The following is an 18,546-nucleotide window of genomic DNA, read 5'->3' as shown; positions in this document are numbered from 1 at the left end:
TGACACTTGACAGCCCGTGAGGTCTCTCCTGGCTGCTGTGTTCTGTAAGCCTGTGATTCTGAAATACGGAAGCTGGCTGGTCCCACCCAGGCGGCTGTCCTGGTCAGCGTGTTTCAGGGCTGCGTCCCACGGTGGGGAGGTGCTTGTTCTGAGACAGTGAGGCATACCTTGAAGTCAGAAACTGAATGAGACAGTGGCACTCGTAACAGCCAGCGCGCAGCCACGTCCGTCTTAGCAAGTTGTCTCCCAGTAACGGGTGGAAGGACACACAGTTTTCAAAGACATTTAGACTTTCTAGAGCAGTTTTAGGACATGAGCAAAACCAAGGAACCAACACATTTTGGAATAAATTCTTGCAGAGATCCGTGCTGTTGAAAGGACATTCCTGAAGGCGCCTCCAACCTCCCCAAAGTCCTGAGGCTCCTCTAAAGACCCAACGGGTGTTTATTTCTGAGACGCTGGGAGACCCACAAACCCACTCCCTCACTGAAACACGGTCACAGAAATGTATTTTCCAAGGGAGAAGGTTAATTAAAAAGATTTTTAAATTTTATTAAAATTTTTTTAGAAACTTGAAGTGCAGTTGAGTTACAGGGTTGTGTTAGTTTCAGGTGTACAGCGAGTGATTCAGTTATACGAACATTAACTTTCAAATAGACCTTCTTCAACTTCTAAACATAGAGAAAGACACTTCCCTTTACTTTTATGTATAAGATGCAGATTCTTGAAAGCAAGGTGACTGAGGAGGTTTTGTCTTAAACGTGCGCTGTTTGTTTATTCTGCCGTCGTCTGGCATGTCCGCGGGGCCTCGTAGTGCCCGGTGTCACACAAAAGCAAACAGCCGTGTTGCACTCACGACCGGGCTGAGATCAGACAACAGACTGGCTACAATTCTCTGCCCCCTTTGCTCTAAGAAAACATGACCCTAAATCCAAACCAGCTTTGGAATAAAAGACCCCACAATTATGACACAGTAACAGAGTTCATGCTATATACAGTTTGATTGTTTCAATGCTCCCCATCCGTCCGTTTCCATTTTACCTGCTATTTATCCGCGGTAGTAAAAAGTCAAGTGGAAAATCCACTCTTTGGTCTATTACGCACAACATTCATTTGCCCAGCATTTCTGGCAGGATAAAACTAAATTCAGTGGAACCCTCTTTCATGAGCCTGGCGTCTGAACCTACAACTAACCCTCCTGGCAGTGTAATTGTAATCGCAGGCCTTTTCCGTATGTAGTCGCGCTTCCCCAGTGAGGCCTGGGAACCGATCTGCATCTGAATATCTGACCAGGCATCCCAGGACCCCTGGGTTTTTAGCTACACACACTCGAAGAGCATCTGGTACTTGCACTCACGGAGAGCCCGCTGCCTGGAGCAGAAGCAAACCTTGGGTTCGGGCTGTTACTTATCTAAACGGTTCAGTAGAGATTTTTAGTAAACGCAGCGAAACATGCCCATGTCAGGGAGGGAGCACTAGTGAACTCTAGCATCCGTGCCGCAGAGAGTGACCGACCCAAGAGGGGGGCATGCCCCATGTCCATCCCGAGACCCCACAGGGCTATGTTTCAGAGGCTGGATACAGAAGACGTCTCCCATTGGGTCATTTCCTTCAGAGCCAGCAGCTTTTATTCTTCTCAGCAAGTGTTTAGAGCAAAGTGTTGATGCTTATTAATCTGTTTTTTGTCTTGCAGACGTGCGGACGTGTGATTGGTGGCTAGCTCGCTTGTCTGACGGGCCTCAACGTCGTCTGCGGGGCAGGACGAGATTGTTACACTGAACAGATCTGTTTGGTGTTGTTATTCTTTGTAATTACCTTCATTAAGTGAAAGCACGTGTCAATCAACTTTGAACTTTAAACATACCAGTAATTTGCGAGAAAAATGCATTTCTCTTTCCTGTAGGCACATGTGTGCTTGGAGACAAGTATGCACGTCGGTAGGTAGACGTTCGCTGTATCAGAAGCGTGCTTCTGCAGCTTTCTGAATATGTAATTTCACCCTGGTTGGCATTTGAAACTTTAAACAGAAAGTGCATGCGTGTGTTACATGCTGACTGCCTGACTCGGATGTTCCCGTTAACACTCCCTGGGTTCCCCACGATTTGTAAATCTGATCATTCCAGCAATCGCAGTTTTCTGCCGTAGAAGCACACATTTTATTTTTAACAGCTTTATCAAGATACAGTTCACATATCATACAATTTGCCGATTTAAACTGTACAGTTCACTGGTTTTTAGCATATTTGCAACCATCACCACGATCGATTTTAGAACATATTTTTCACCCGAGAAGACCCGTGCCCACTAGGTACCCACTCTCCCCCGGCCCGCCCCCGGCCATTGCTTACCTTCCTCCTGTCTCTCTCGATTTTCCTTTTCTGCAGATTTCATGGAAATGAAATCCTACAACACGTGGGCTTTTGTGAATTTTCACTTCACAGGTGTCATCAGGGCTCATCCAAGTTGCACCACGGACCAGTACTTCACTCTCTTTTAGGCATGAGCAATATTCCACCGTAGGGATGGACCACGTTTTGTTTATCGGTTCATCAGTCGATGGACATTTGGGTTGTGAACAGCACAACTGCGCACATGGTGCACGAGCTCCTGTGCGAATACGTGCTTTTATTCCTCTGAGGAGCACATCTCGGGGTGGGATTGCTGGGCCAGACGGTGACTCTACGGCCAACCTTTAAAGAAATGCCAGGCTGATTCTCACAGCAAGGAAGCACCTGTGTCTGCAGCAAAGCAAGACATTGTAGAAATGCCACGGCCTTTTATTCAACGAGTTCCGCTTTTCACCCAGACCTTCTCCCAGAGCTGCTCCCATGGAAGAGGTTCAGCACAAACTCGGCAGATGAACTCAGTTCCAACTTCCAATCCTGTTTCTTCCTGCCCCAGAACTTTCAGGGCACAGGGCGATGACCGCTCTGGCTACTTCTTGCTGAAACGGGGCGTGGCCCCACCTCCACGCGGGGAAGGGACACCCAGCTGGAAATATTCCTGAGTTCCAAGTCCTGGATCCGAGTCTTGTATGATTAAGATTTCAGTCCCTTAGTCCACCTTTTTGGTACCGACAGACCCAATTAGATAACTAGAGCTTTAAAAGACAAAACCGATCCCAGTCCTGAGGCGTTCAGGAGAACGAGCCAGCAAGCAGCCTGGACCTGGCGCTCTGGGGGAGACGTCGCCAGCTGCCTACTTTCACCTGAGTAGGTTTTTACTTTCGATGTGGTATTAACATAGCTAGTGGCCACCACACGGCTCCTTTTTTCTGCCAACATCTGATCTATAGCACTATTATTGCCTAAAATTTAATAGTTACAAGAGGAGACCTTGAGGTCCTAAGGGTGCAGCTCCCAGCAGACACTGCTTTGGGAATGGCTGGTGGTGTCCCAAGTTGGCACAGCTCAGAAAATTTGAGTCCTCGACAAACCAAGATGTGTCTAAAATTACGCCCCTGATGGCCACCTGTTTTACCTTGAAAGTCTGAACCACAGCCACTCCATTCTGACTCCATTCAAGTGAGTTCCCCTCCTCAAGGCCAAAGCAGATGGACCACGCATGTCCAGCAGGCCATGAAGCAGGCCGACTGGTCCATACGTTAAACCAGGCCTGAGCCAGCGCGACCTCCCTGCACCTCAGAGTGCGCAGGTTCTTCCGTAGTTCCCCTTTTGATCGCAAATCTTTCGGTAAAAAGCACTGATGACTGAAACGCCTGCCCCTCGATGCTGGGCTGGTGGCTCCCGCCCCCGGGTCCGGGTCCCGCCCCTCGGTGCGAGGCTTCCTTTCTATCTGCCTAGCTGTCCACACTGGGGGAAGCGAATCAGACCCCGTGAGCAGGCGCAGAGGTATGCGGACGGGGAAGCCCTTCGCAGGCCACGGATCTGCCCCCTTGACACCCAGCTGTTAGGCGAGCATCGCGCGCGTGCTTCAGCAGCAGACTTAAAGCCGGCAGCGACGCACACCCCAAGTTCTTGCACTCGGACTCCATTAGAGAGTTCTCTTCCTAGCTTAAACTTTGGGGGCAAAATTGATAGGGAGATAGAAATTTGGTAAACAGTCCAATTAAAAACCATAGATCAAAAGCCAGTAGTAGTTCAGACAAAACCAAAAAAACCACAACCACATTCATCAGTTTCCCCAATCCCACGTAGTCAGTCTCTGCTACCAACAGTTCCGTGAAGTCAGAGTCTCCGTGACACCCCTTAAACTTCTTGCCCAGCTCAGCAGTGCGGTCCGAAAGGAACCTGCGCTTGCCAAAAGTCCTCTTCGATACAAATCGTCCTGAAGATGAGGCAGTCCCAGAAGGCACCAGGAATGACAGAAGAGCCACCAAGGCCAGGCAAAGGATCCGATCACCATGTCCTGGACAGAGATGCCTCATCAAGTTGCTGTGACACACAGCACTCTAGGGTAATGGCCAGAACCACGACGGACGGCATTACGGACCCAAATTTCAGAAACTCATATATAGTTTCTAGAATGTCTGTATTAATAACATTTACCCATGCCATTTAATCTAAGCAGGCTTATCGCTCATTCGACAATGTTTCCCACGTAATTTAACACACCGACCAATCCTAGTTAGCTTAACATTCTCCTCTGAAATTCCTCCGGGGCCCTCCGAAACATCTCAGAGTTAGCTGACGTCAAAAGGACTTTAGTTAGAATTTGATAGGAAGTCGGTCAAAAATATCAAAAAGTTTCACACAGTCTGTCATCAGAAGCGTCCTCAGTGAACCTGTTTCCTTAACTGAGAGGAACCAAATCTAGCCCTGCCCCCGCCCACTGTGAGTAATGAAACCCACTCACCCAGTCAGGGCCCGTCTAACTGCAGCCCGACCACGCACAGGACCTCCTTGTTAGGGCTCCTTTCTGTAACCTTTCCACGACTCCCTGCTTCCATGTCAGTCTGTCCCTTATTCTCCCATCTAGAAACACCATCTCTAGGACCAAATCACTTTCTTTTCCTTTAATGAACTGTCATTCCATTCCTCACAACCTCCCCCACCCCCGCTTCTTTTGCTCAAAACATATATCCTGTTTTTCTGTTGTATACTGAAACGTTTCTTTATTATTTTTAGCAGCTTTATATATTTAAATTAGAACCCTCAACTCTCAAAAAATCTCAACTCCCAGTGAACGTTTCAGTATCTTATTTTGTTTGAGAATGACCCAGCTGTTCAACTATTCAGTAAACTTCCATCATTTAACTTAATTTAGCCCAAGTCTAAAATTTCAAGTTACCAAATATTTGGTGAGGTGATTTTTAAGTAGACATTCCTAAAATATAATTATTTCTAAAGGGTTCACCCAGAAGCTCTTATCTTATTTGCATTTAATTCACGTATAAGGATCTCATCACACCAAATTATGTTTTTCCTTTCTGCTGACAAACTGCGACAGACACAACATGAACTTGCTGACCTTCAGGGACAACAAGGAACATGCTGCTGTGCTGAAGGCACCACCAAGCTTCAGCGAGCTTCCATGTCGGGTATCAACTCCATGTCGAGCAGTTCCTGGATCAGGTAAACCTGAAGTTTGTTCTGTCTGGCTCCTTTTATATTCAGAAGTGCTCAATTTGTAGGCACTTACTTTTTAAGTCAATTAAATAGAGCTCATTTAAAGTTAATTTTTTTAGGTAAAGGCAGAACCAGAGATTGCACGGTTTCTCTGCTTGAGTTTTAAAAACCTCTTTTTCCTTGAGAGCCCAGGAAGGTCACCTACATCTCAACGACGCAGATTCCTCCTCCAGCTGCTCTTACAAGACCCACCGTCTTGGCTGTTTTCAGGGATTTTTTTCCAGGTCCCATAATGGCACTAGACTATATATACATGTTATGCCTCACATTTTCATGCCTCACCTTCAGCAAAACCAGGAAGAGAAACCAGGCTTTGGACGCAGCTACTAAGACACTCGCACACACAGCCCCAAGGTAAAAGCCAAGTTGCAAGAGGCCCACTTTGATACAACAGCAGAGCCACTGGGGCCGCTGTTCTCCAGGTCCCAGGGAGTCCTGAGGTCTCCCCGTGTTACACTAAAAATATCATTTCCTTTCATTTATGGAAGCACAGTTGAAGACCTCCTAGTTTTGCAAAACAGACCCTACGGGGACTACAAGGCGGAACAGAGCTGTGACCATCCACGCTTAATGACTCACGGCTGATGCTCCCAAATATCAAGCAAACAACGATTACAACAGCCTCTCAGGGCCCAGCTCCCAGGCCCCAAAGGGAGACTCCCAGCCAGCGCTCCCTCAGTCCAGACGGGCAGCGCCCCGACCCGCGGCCCCGCGGCCCCTGCGAAGCGGGGCGGACGCCCGAGGCCAGGGAGGGGCGGCCCGGGAGCGGCGAAGCGGCCCCGCGTGTCGGCCCGCGGGAGCCCCGTGCTCAGGAGCGACGCCTCGGCGGCAGCGCGGGAGCTGAGGCACAGCACGCACACACCGCAGCACGCCGCTCCCGCCCCGCGGCGGCGGCGGCGCGCCCAGCCCTCAGAGAGGACGAGCCCCGGGCGGCTCTGCCCGGAGGGGTTCCCAGCCCGCGCGCGCGCGCGCGCGCCGGCGCCTCACCTCCAGTGACGCGGGTGTGGGCCACGCGGGTGGCGCTCCGGCCTTTTCTCGGCTCCAAACGGCCTTGGGCGGGGGCGGCCGCGCCTCTCAGGCAGCGCCTCCCAGCTCCTGGAGCGAAGGGAGCTCGGGCCCGCAGCGGGGCCCCAGGGAAGGGGCCCCCACCCCCCCCACCCCCCCGGGGGGCGACCTGCCATGGGCGCAGGCTCCTCCCCAGCTTCGCCACAATTCATGCGGAACACGAGGTTGTGTGCCTGGCACACAGTGAGGCCAAACAACCAAAATGTCGGAGTCTGGACCAGAGGGAGGCTTACTGCAGGGCCGAGCAAGGAGAACCAGTGACTCACGCTCAGAAACCGCGAACTCCTTGAAGGGGTTCAGCTGAGCCTTCCTACAGGCCGGCTGAGGGAGGGGCGTCCCCGGGTGTGCCACCAGCTGTGACCACTTCTCTGGTTGGTTGAGGGTGATCAGTCCTTAGGCACCAGGAGATCTGGGGGCCACGTGCTCATGATCATCAAGCAGGTAATTTCTTCCCTTTGGTGGTCGTTTTAGCATCTGAAAAATTCAGGAAACCTGCATGAGATACTATGATCTGGGTCCTTCAGAGAAAAGCTACAGCGGAGGACATAGGGGAGGGGTCTGTCCTGTCCCGGGAAGGCCCCAGAGGGTCCTGCTGGGTTACAACCTCACCTGCGGCAGTGCTTCGCCCCTTGACCCAAGTGAAAACCACCAGGGAGCTTTTCAGTGTCACCGATGCCCGGGCCTCCTGCCAAGACCCTGACGGATGCGGTCTGGGCTGCGGCCTGGGCGCAGGTGCATTTGAAAGGCTCCGCAGTGCTTCCTCCAGGCAGCCAGGGTTGGGTGCCCCCGACATAGATGCGTGCTTTTTATATTTCAACAAACATTCTTAAGACAAAGCCCAGTGGTGCTCTCAGGCTGCATCGCAGAGCTCGTCCAGAAGCTCCTCAGAGCCCTGGCACCGGGCCTCTGGCGCGCACTGGCAATGACGGGGTCTGACAGCGGCGCAGACTGGCCTCCCTCTGCCTCTCCCCGGGGGAAGCCGTTCTCTCTGGGGTCACGGGGCACACCTGTTGGGACCCACGCTCTTAGGTGGGAGGGCGGGGTGCCAGGTGGGCTGAACCAGGTACGTCCACAAGCAACGTGGCCTCTCCGGGGCCCGTGAGCCTCTAGCGAGTCCCCATCTCAAATCCGGGAGAGACCCTGTTCCCACAGCCCTTCAGACACAGCCCCGGGGCCTTCGGAGCGCCTCGTGGAGAAGCAGGCCTGGTGCCTGGAGCGCTGCCCTCGGACCCCAGAGCCTCGGGACCGTCCCGGGCCACCTGATCGCGGTCACTGTCTTCCCCAGCAGGGCCTCAGGACCGCTCTACCTGCTTCTGCGCTCAGCCTGTCACAACCCGTTCTCAGGTTAGAGGGATCATTAAAAGAAAATCACAGGCCATCATTCCCTTCCAACAAGCCTGCAAACGGCTTCTCGTCAGACTCAGAATTACCTCCCAGCCCCTCAAGCCTTCCAGGGCCTCGCCCGTCCCCACCTCCCCGCCCTCCCCCTGCAGCCCCGTGGCCCCCGCTCGTTCCTTCGTCAGGTGCTGGGGACGTCGCCCCCCAGACGCTCAGAGGGTGCTTTTCTCTGCATCCCCATGGGGCGACGGGCTTCTTTCACGCCAGGACCCCGTGCTGGCCGCCGAGGTGTCCCCGCTGCCTCCTGGGAGGTCCACCGCGTTGAGGGGGCACCACACACTCAAGGATGCCAAGGGACAAAGCGGCCTGCCGGAAGGTGTGTGCCCCAAGTTCTCCGAGCAGGTAACTCAAAAGAGCCAGGTCAGCACATGAGCGTCTGAAGCGGTCCTCCCGCCGGGCGGAGCGCGGCCGAGGTTTCCGCTTGTGCAAGCAGGTTCCGGGAAGGAAGTAATTCTCTCTTCAGGAGGCGAGCCGCGCACGGGCTCAGCAGTAAATCCAGCGTCTTTCACCAGAAGATGAAAAGGGAAAACCACATGGGAAGTGCTAACCGCACGCCGGCCGCGCCCGTCTCCCCCCGGTAGTGCTTCGGGGCCGTGATCGCTCCGTAACCGCTCTTGGTCTCTGGAGCGCTCTCAGCTCTGGAAAACGCCTGGTGGTCGGTCTACACAGCAGGAAGTAAACCAGTGGTGGTCTGGACAGACCCGTTTTGACATAGCACAGATCTGTCCCCCACTTTTATGTCTCTCAGATATCTTCATGTAAGTTAAACTAGATACAGTTCTAACTCCAGATAATGTGGACACATACAGACTAGAGAAGGAAGCCACCTGTGGTCCCACCGCTCAGAAAAGTGAATGATTTTACACTCCTGTGTGGGAATACTCAACAGAATTTAAACTTTTTTTCATGGTTACGAAAGAAAGCAATGCATCTTCACCACAGACATTTTGGAAAACGCAGAAAACTGGAAAGAAGTAGAGGGGGAAACAGCTCACAGCACAGGTTTGTGGATAAAGAGTATTTCACCCCGAGAGACGTGGGCCACAAAAGCGGCAGGCTGGTTGAGAAACCCCCAATCAAAAACCCCAAATGCAAATGTCCTCCTGGGCCTGAAAGGAGAGGCAAGTGTGGCCTCTCTGCTTCCGCTGTGTCTTCTCGCCTCCAGAAACGCTGGGGTGACTCCGGGCCAGGAGGATGAGCTGAACGGCTCGGAGTCACAAGAGGTGATGGCCAGTGGCATGTGTGTGCGTGTGTGTGTGTGTTGCGTGTGTGTGTGTGTGTGTGCACGCCTGTGCTTGCGGCGGGATGGATGGGGAAGGGAGGGAGCATGCTTGCATAAGCATTTAGGGTGGGGGAGGGCAAGGGGAGGAGAAGGGCGTGAGGGGTGGGTGCAGGCTACAGCGGTGGTCCCGTGCGGGGTCCTGGCTGGTGAGAGGTTGCTCTCTTGGGACATCTTTCAGGCACTGAGGTCCTGGATCTGACCTGGGGCCCCTGGGGTGCAGGATCATCTTGGCCATAAGTGCATTCTCATGAAAATTGTGAAATGAACTCCCAGTTTATCCCTTCCCACCCGCTTTCCCGGCTGGTAACCATACAGACGAGATCTGAGAGACCAACTGCTAGATACAAAATAGATAAACAAAGTCCTACTGTGCAGCACAGGGAGCTATTTTCAATACCTGTAGTAAGTAACCTAGAATGAAAAAGAATATGAGAAGGAATATATGCATGTGCATGTATGACTGGAACATGACGCTGTACATCAGAAATGGACGCAACATCGTAAGCTGACTGCACTTCCATTAAAAAAACTGTGAAATGATCCCCAAGCACGTACGTTATTTTGTCGCTAAGTTCTTGGCCTCACTTCGTTCTAAAGGAATCTAACGAAGCACCTAACACGTTTCTCTGTGACGCTAACGCTGTGTCTCACACGCACCTAGTGGGCATTAGAAGCATCAATATCAAATATCAAATATTTCCAGCCTTGCCTTTTAGCCTTAATGGCCCTGCACTGTAAAATCAGTAGCGTGCTTCTCAAATCTTAGAAGGAATATTTGCAGGAAAGAAACAAACATTTGGATCGGTGAGAAAACAGTAGTTTGTATTTTCTGGAATAAAATATTTTTCACAGAAGGAGATGTTCGTTGGTAGTTGTTGCGAGATGACCCTGTTGGCTGCTCTTGGGGCGTTCTTTCTGCACGGCCAGCCCCACTGCCTTATCCCTCTGTGTTCATTTAGTAGCAAGAAGTGTCCTCTCCAGCCAAGCACCGGGTGTTTCAGGTCCAGGTGCTGGTCATCTAATAATCAAAAGGACGCTTGACTCCTACCACGCGGCCCTTAAAAATCAGTCGTATTTCAAAGACTAGAACGCTCCGTCATTCCTAGAAATTCTTCATTTTTAGTCTGCAAGCTTAAAAAAAATAGCCGTTCAAAATGAAGAAACACGTTGTAGACTAATTTCGTCACCCACAAGAGAGGAAAAAAGTCTGTTCTCTCATAACAATGTTTAAATTTATGTAGAAATGATAAGCTTTGTCCTTTGTCTGCTTAGAACAATAACACAGCCTGTGGTGAGCAGGATTTCTCTCTTGCTAAACTGCCCTAACTGTTTATGACGGCGAAACGAAAAGACGGGTATCATTAACCTTGGGTGCTGACAACTCAGAACTCAGGGGCATGAGGCAGAGAAATGGCAGACGGGCCCCACCCGAGTCTGAGGGCAGATGAATCCTACAAGCCGTCCTCACGAGTTCCTCCTGTCACTGGGAAGGGGTTCCCCTTGCATTTTCACAGAGAGGGTTTGGTTTTATGTCCCTTCTCTCTGAAGTTGAAGTCAAAATTGTTTTTTAGGAAAAAAAAAAAGGATCTATATGCCAACGAAAGTATTTTCCAAGGTTCTAGAAACCAGTTTGTTTGTAAATCCATAATTTACTGAACCGTTTTACCTCCCTTGTAACTGATTCCTGTATAAATTAGAGATGGAATCCTGATTAATTTATTTTTGCCACTGTTCTTGGAGTTTAAAAGCTTTCATTCCTCAAGATCACCCTCTTCATAAATACTGCCAATAAATTTCAGCACAGACGACAGCTCGAACTCGTTCCTCCTTTACAGGAGGATACAATCGGGCATTCTAAAGCAAATAAGGATTCAGTGACCCCAAAAGTGTATCAGATTGAAATCTACCAGTAAAAAATGCAGTGCTACCAGAGAAAATGCTCTGCGGCTGTTCTCTGCTTTGGACGCACAGAGCACCACCACGAAGGTGGGGCGAGATCCGGCCTCAGGCCGGCATGCATTAATTCACTTAACATTGTTTACATATGTTGATCTTCTCATGAGCACACTGCTGAACTACATTAGATCTACTCAAGTCCATTGAGAGTACTGATTTGAGGGGGTGGGGGTGGGAATCAACACAGTGAGACGATCTCTCCCCTCTTAGAAAGCCCATTAAAGAAAACCGAACTGCGCTGACGTAAAGGAGGGTGCTTCCTAGCGTACACCACTTATCGCCGTGATTCAGGAACCTCCACTCTCGTCCCAATCGAATTACCTGACCTTGTCAGGCTTGAATGCCAGTCCAGTCCCAGTCTGCGCAGCGATCACGCCTCTACCAGCTTAAACCCCCCTGTTTAGTAACCAGACGTGGCTGGAAAAAAAAAAAAAAAGGGACTAATCAAAATAGACCTCTCTTGATGATATGTTACCGAAGTGGTAATATTATAATCCAATAATTAAAATGTGGGTGAAAATTTTCGTAAAGATAATTTTCAGTTGCTATGGGACTGGCACTTCAGACTGTTTGAGCTAGCTGAAATATTTTAGTAAAACTCGATAGATAAATCCAACACCCTGAATTCCCTTAATAGCTGTTACGATTCTGAAATTATCTTATTTTAAAGAAATTGCTGAAGATTGGCGGAGACGAGCATGGATGGCTATAATAGAACCTGACAACATCTATGCGGGGGGAGGGGGGAGTCACTATATTTAGAAACGAATGCTGCCCCCTCCCCAACCCCATTCTCAGGTGAAATGTGTGCGTCCCGGGAGCCGGAACATCTGTTTTTCGCTTTTGTTCCTCTTCGCTGAGTTTCAATTGGATTTCCTCGAGCAGGTCCCAGGCCTGTCACCGCGGCCAGGCTCTGTTAACCATCGCCTCTGGTCCCACATTAAGGAGGCGGTTCAGGGCTAAGCTAATAACTCGCCTGCCTCTCTGACTGATCACAGGGATGCTCTCCGCGGCGGCTCTGTCAGCCCCTCTGGGAGGGGGCTCCTCTTTGTCTGCATCTCTGGGGGGAACTGGTCTTGTCCCCCCTGTTCCTGGAGTCACACGTGAGGAGGCAGAACTCACTGCTGCTTCCATGGCCGGCCAAGGGAGGCTGCGCCTGTGTCCCTACCATAAGAGTCGAAGGAACTGCGGGTCATCTGTCAGTGTGTCCTCTCTGCAGGAACCCCAGGTGTCACCATATGTGACCACCCCCTTCTCTCTTCCCCGACCCTGAAACAAAGAAAAGGACCTGCCACCGAATATGATCTAAAGGGGGCTACGAGACTTTTAGATGGAACAGGACTTGAATGTTCTGAATCGTGGTTATGATTTGGCATAAAACCACAAGTAGAAAAGGCCTGCTGCTCCCAGGGCAGTGCACGTGCAGCCCGCGTCCCTGGAAGTGGGCTGGGGACGGTGTTGGAAGGAGGCAGACAACGGTCAAGATGCTTATAAGGTCTTTTATACAATTTGATGGCCTCACTCTACACGCATTCCAGGCTGACCACAAAAAAAGGGGACGTCCACATTCAAGGGTAAATGAATGGCACTTGGGAAGTTTGCTGACTGGCTAGGGGGACGCGTTGAATTTCTTCCCATCCCTACTTTCCAGGTGGCTTCTCAGACAGCAAAGACGCCTGGGCTCCATCTGGCCCGGCAGCCTGGGCATGACACCACCCTGGCGTGACTCCGCAGCTCAGCGCTGGGAGAGTTGAGGCCCTTGGTCCAGCCCGGACTGGCTCTGACCCTGGCAAGGATGCTCTCAGGGGCAGGCGTCTCGCCGGGGGTTCTCCCTGTTGCCAGCCTGGCCCTGGTCCCCTTGTGGCTCTGTGGCTGGGTTTCACCTTGCAGGTCCTGAATGAGTTCCCACCCCAGAGCAATCAGGTGTGTTACCGAGCGGTGGAGACGGCGTTAGAACACAGGGTGCTCTGACCACGTGGCGGTTCTCTCCTGGGGAGGGGGGGCTGTCAAGGGGAGAGGGCGTTAGCCAGATTCTGACCGCTGAAGTCGTGAGTGACCCACGCCTGGGTCTTGCTGAATGTAACAACAGACCTTTGCTCTGCTTTTACTGCCCACTTTGCATACACATTTTATAAGTACTTCTGAAAAAGAACTCACTTTAGGAATTAAAGTGTGAAAATCTGCTCCTTAGCTGGGGTTTTAAAGCCCAGAATTACATTGTTAAAGTGGTTTGAGCTTTAAAGAGAAAATAAATCAGCAACACAAAGAATCACTGGAAGCAGCACTGTGTACAGCAGCCCTGACACAGAAACAACCCAAGTGCCCATCGACAGATGACTGGGTAAAGAAGCTGTGGAATATTTATACAATGGAATACTACTCAGCCATAAAAAAGAATAAAATAATGCCATTTTCCAGCAACATGGATGGACCTAGGGATCGTCATTCTATGTGAAGTAAACCAGAAAGAGAAAGAATAATACCATATGGTATCACTCATATGTGGAATCTGAAAAAAGAAAAGAAGAGGACACTAATGACCTCATCTACAAGACAGAAACAGACTTGCGGACATAGTAAACAATCTTACGGTTACCTGGGGTGGGGGAGGGTAGGGAAGTGGGTGGGAAGGGATAAATTGGGAGTTCAAGATTTGCAAATATTATCTACTATATATAAAAATAGATTAAAAAACAAATTTCTTCTGTATAGCACAGGGAACTATATTCACTGTCTTATAATAACTTATTTATATCTTGTCATAAGCTTTAATGAAAAAGAATGTGTGTACATGCATGACTGGGACACTGTGCTGCGCACCAGAAACTGACACATTGTAACTGACTAGACTTCAGTAAAAGAAATTGTCTTTGGTTTTACAATGATCAGTGAAAATCATTAAAATTCTTCAATAGAACGAAGTATGCAAGGATTTTTATGTTCTTTTTTCGTTAAACGGTGAGCACAAAATAACTTACTGGAATGTACAGACAGGCCCTGGGTGAGCATGCCACTGATGGGGAAAGGGGTATTTTCATAGAACCAGCATTTCCCCATCCCATCTCCATCTGATGTCAATCAAAACATACCACTGGCCATTTAGTTTAGAAAAATGCAACACGCTTGTGCACGTACACCAGTTACTTTATGTACAATAAAGGAATGGGGAAAGGGAAAATGAAAGAGCAGAGAAAACTCTACTGTAGCAGCCAGGATGTGGTGGAGCCAAACGAGGTTTTCTAACTGAGAACGTCTTCCTGGTCTGGAGGAGCAGGATTCTGGAGTCAAGGGGCAGGTTCCCTTTTCAGCAGACACCTCCTGTCTGCCGCTGGAACACATCCATCGTGTCTTCAGCCTCCATTTCCAGCTGTGCCGCTGTGTCTGTTTCACTGATTGGCTGCCCGTCAAATTGGAATCCAATCTGCCTCACTGACAGACCCTGTCTGTCGTCCACAACAGGCTTTCCTCAGTTTACTCAGTGGTGTGTTCCTCTTGATCCGAAACTGCACCGCAGAACCACCCCGCCCCACCGCCTTCAAACCAATACGATCGTTGCTCTCGGTCTGGACCCCTTCCTGGGGCTTTTGTTGGACGCTTCACAAAAGAGGTACCGGGTCCACGCAAGCAGTACCAGGAGCGGCGGAAGCAGCCCCTCCTCCATTAAAAAAATGTTTTGTTTTGAATGATTTCCAGAACGACATACACTATTTCATGAACAATAAATAAGATTTCAGGACTTTGTTTTCCTTTGACACAGTTCTCCGCAGGCACCAGTTCTATTTTGCACCCTACTCTTACCCCCCTTGGCATTGTATCTTAAGCGGAGCATTTGCTATGGTCTTAAATATGACTCAGAGACAAGACTTTTAATGGCTATGTAATATGCCGCCCAGCGGGTGGCCCAGGTTACCCCACAGCGCATACTCTGAAGTTGTTGCCAATGTTTTGCTGGCAAATATGTTCATATGCGGAAACATTTTAATAAGTAGGATTTTCTCTATGTTACTGTCCCAGAATCACTGAGTTAAGGAGCGTACATAGTTGGAGAAATCTGAGACTCTTTAACTCTTCAGTAACAGAAAGAAAGCTCTCTTTCGATGTTTTAGTTTAGCAGAGGAGCCAAAACCTCTACTATGGTGAAGCGGCCTATCTCACCCACATCTTATTAATACATGGAGTGGTTCCTGGCTTATTTCAGAACCACTAAGGTGACAACCATAAAGGAAACTTAAGAGTGAAAAAAAGCACCATCTCATACTTTATGTTCAACACAAAGTCCCCAGGAGAAAAAAAAGTCTGATTTATCTCCCCAGACCGATAAATTTGGCCTGTGAAGATATCGCCGGGAAGGCACGTGGCGTCGGGAGGGCGCAAAATCAGAGCGGGTGTATTGATAGGTCTGTAATGATATGGAATTTATTCTGGGGGTGAGATAAAGCTTAACGGCTCGTAAATAGCAAATTCATTATATTTTTAATACTCGGGTTATATTAACACCATATAACATCTTTATGGTACCATTAGTAGCATTTAAATCCTTGACTCGACTTGACAAACAAACATTTCCAAATCTTGGCCATGAAATGATTAGCCAGGTAAAATGTTTTAATAAATATCATTGAATTAGAACATGGTTGGGTCATAAACTGTCTTATAAATGTTTTATGTCATCTGTTACACTGCATTTTTAAGTGTTAACAAATTAATTTGTTTTAAAGGCCACATCAAGGTGAAAACACCTTGTTTTCACTGAGGCATTAGGCGGGGACAATACATCATGAAGCCATTTCTCATTCAGTCATATCCATGGCAGAAGAGATGTTAAGACGTAAAATGTGGCACGGTTTGTTAAATATTCATTTATAATTTGCATTCATTATTAAATTATGTGTTGGGCCAATCTGTAATCTTACAAATACATACAGTGTCATAAAGCTCTCAGAGTGCACAGTAAATATTGTATAATTCAGTGTTACTGTACGCTTTGACGAGAACGCACAGATGCTCATCAGTAACGCTACTTAATTATCTGGGGGGATCTGATCCGCATTGGTGTTGAGCTGGGTGACTCATTCCAGCCTTCAGTTCACTAAGAAGAATCCATCTGGGGACACCATCGCTTCATGCCCAACGGGGACCCAGCTGCTTACCTAGGGAAACAGCCACTGACTGCATAAAACCACGTCCTCACAGAGTGGTGACTCTGGGCTTATTTCTGGGGGGTCTCAATGACTTCACTTTTGGTTTGGAAGCTTGAGAGTTGAAATCCTCTAAGAGTCAGCCCTTCGAACAGACTTTCCCGGAATACAGTAAACCCCAGGCTAAGCACTTCCCACGCTCCGATAGCCACGTGTTTGATGAGGCCTTATCGCCCTGATATTCAATTTGCATTTGGTAAACTGAAAAAGGGCCTCGTCCCGAGCGAGCTGGAACTGGCGGAGTGGTGATTTGTGTTACAGTAGCCTGGTAGCCGCCCAATGAACCATGTAAAAACAGTTCATTAAAATGTTTATGTGCTTGGCTGGTTAATGCAAAGAAAGCTTCACTGCAGCCTCACAAACCTTGGTAACTCCGGGATGGAGCGCGATCAATGCCGCGCCGGACCTCAGGCACGTGCTTCGCCTCTCCGCGGGGAAAGGAGGACCAGGAAACCTCCCTTTCCTCCTCGTTTCTGTGACTACGTGCTGCAGGTTTTTGCAGCTTATCTGGACCTTTTTCCTTTTAGCTCCTTTTAAGGCAGATGAAATATTCCAACTTCATTTGTAGGCAATCTGTAGTCATTTTTGGCATCGGACCATGACGTGTTGTTTGTAACAACAGTGACTATGTGATGTTTCTGCACATCGGCATGCCGACACCCCTGTCTTTTGTTTGGAAGTTAAACTCTCATGGAATGTCAACTATACTAACCATCAAAAAATAATTAGTGTTGGTGGAGGCAGGGTGTGGCTCAGCGGTAGAGTGTGCACTTAGCATGCACGAGGTGATGGGTTCAATCCCCAGTACCTCCACTGAAAAGCAAAATAAATGAATCTAATTACCTCCCCCCAAAAAACAAACAAAAAATAACTGGCATTAAATTGGAAAACAGATATGTTAATTTATTGACCAGCTAGTTTCTCCTTTTTACTGCAATATGGAGGTGCAAGGACATACTTTAAAATTTTATTCTTATTTATTTATTTTGGGGGGGAGGTAGTTAGGTTTATTCATTTATTTTTAGAAGAGGTACCAGGGACTGAACCCTGGTGTGTGCTAATCACGTGCTCTACCACTGAGCTGTGCCCTCCCCCCGTGCAAGGACATACTTTAAGCCCATGAGGGTAGAATGAGGAGACTGCAACTGTCGTTTCCTCTACACTGACGTTAAAAAAGAAATACTCAAAAGCCACTGGGTCTGTAACAAGCAACGATTTTTTTAAAAGCCTCCTGGTGGGGGCGGTGTAGCTCTGTGGTAGTGCTCATGCTTAGCATGTACCAGGTCCTGGGTTCTCTCTCTAGGACCTCCATTAAAAAAAAAAAAAAAAAAATTAAAAAAAAAAAAAAAAGAACTTCCCTAAAACTAACAAAACACCTATTTTTAATAGAAAAGTGATCCACGCAGACATTTGCCGTTACAGGATACACACAATTAGACTTTCAGAGGGAAGACAGTGTTTCCAGTTCACCTACATAAAGCCTTCCAATCAAAACGGTTTATTCACTAGTTTGGTCTCCAAAACAAGCACGAGAAGAAAATGTGCTTCCAGGAGCAAAGCCAAAGACACGGAAACCATACGCCAGCCGTAGCACTAAGAACCACGTGGCCGCAGGCTCCCTCCTCTTCCCCTGCTGCGCACCGCCGTGGAACACAACAAGCCAACACGCGGCGGAAGAGAATGCGGTCCGCTGTTAACGCTCAAAAGGCGTCAATTAAAATAGATGCTCCTTGCGCACAGCAGACGGCCTCAGAATACACTTCACATTCTGTGTGTCGGTCAAGCCGCGGCGTCTGAAGAGTGTGCCTTGCTGTGCTGTGAACACCCAGACCTGCTGTGCAGGCGCGGACTGGACGGCTGCCCCCACCTGGCACTGGGAGCGACGTTTTTCTGACTCCCAGGACTGCTCCATCTTTGATTAGGGAGTTCTTTGGGGATTTGGTGCTATAGCAAATAGAGGTGAATTTGACTCCAACACACTGTATAGATGCAAAATTATTAGTGACCCCTCGAAGCCAACACTGAGCAAAATTACACATGGCAGTCACTCAACAAACAT

At 49.0% G+C, this 18,546-nt stretch overlaps 1 pseudogene; it reads right to left on the bottom strand.

Annotated features, from left to right (window-relative positions):
* Positions 1-14,593: 14,593 nt before the first annotated feature.
* On the bottom strand, positions 14,594-17,139 carry LOC102506143 (annotated as a pseudogene).
* Between the last annotated feature and the right edge of the window lie 1,407 nt (positions 17,140-18,546).

Source organism: Camelus ferus, chromosome 23 (genome assembly GCF_009834535.1).
Source record: "Camelus ferus isolate YT-003-E chromosome 23, BCGSAC_Cfer_1.0, whole genome shotgun sequence".
Classification (NCBI taxonomy): domain Eukaryota; kingdom Metazoa; phylum Chordata; class Mammalia; order Artiodactyla; family Camelidae; genus Camelus; species Camelus ferus.
This window is presented reverse-complemented; position numbering and strand designations above follow the sequence as displayed.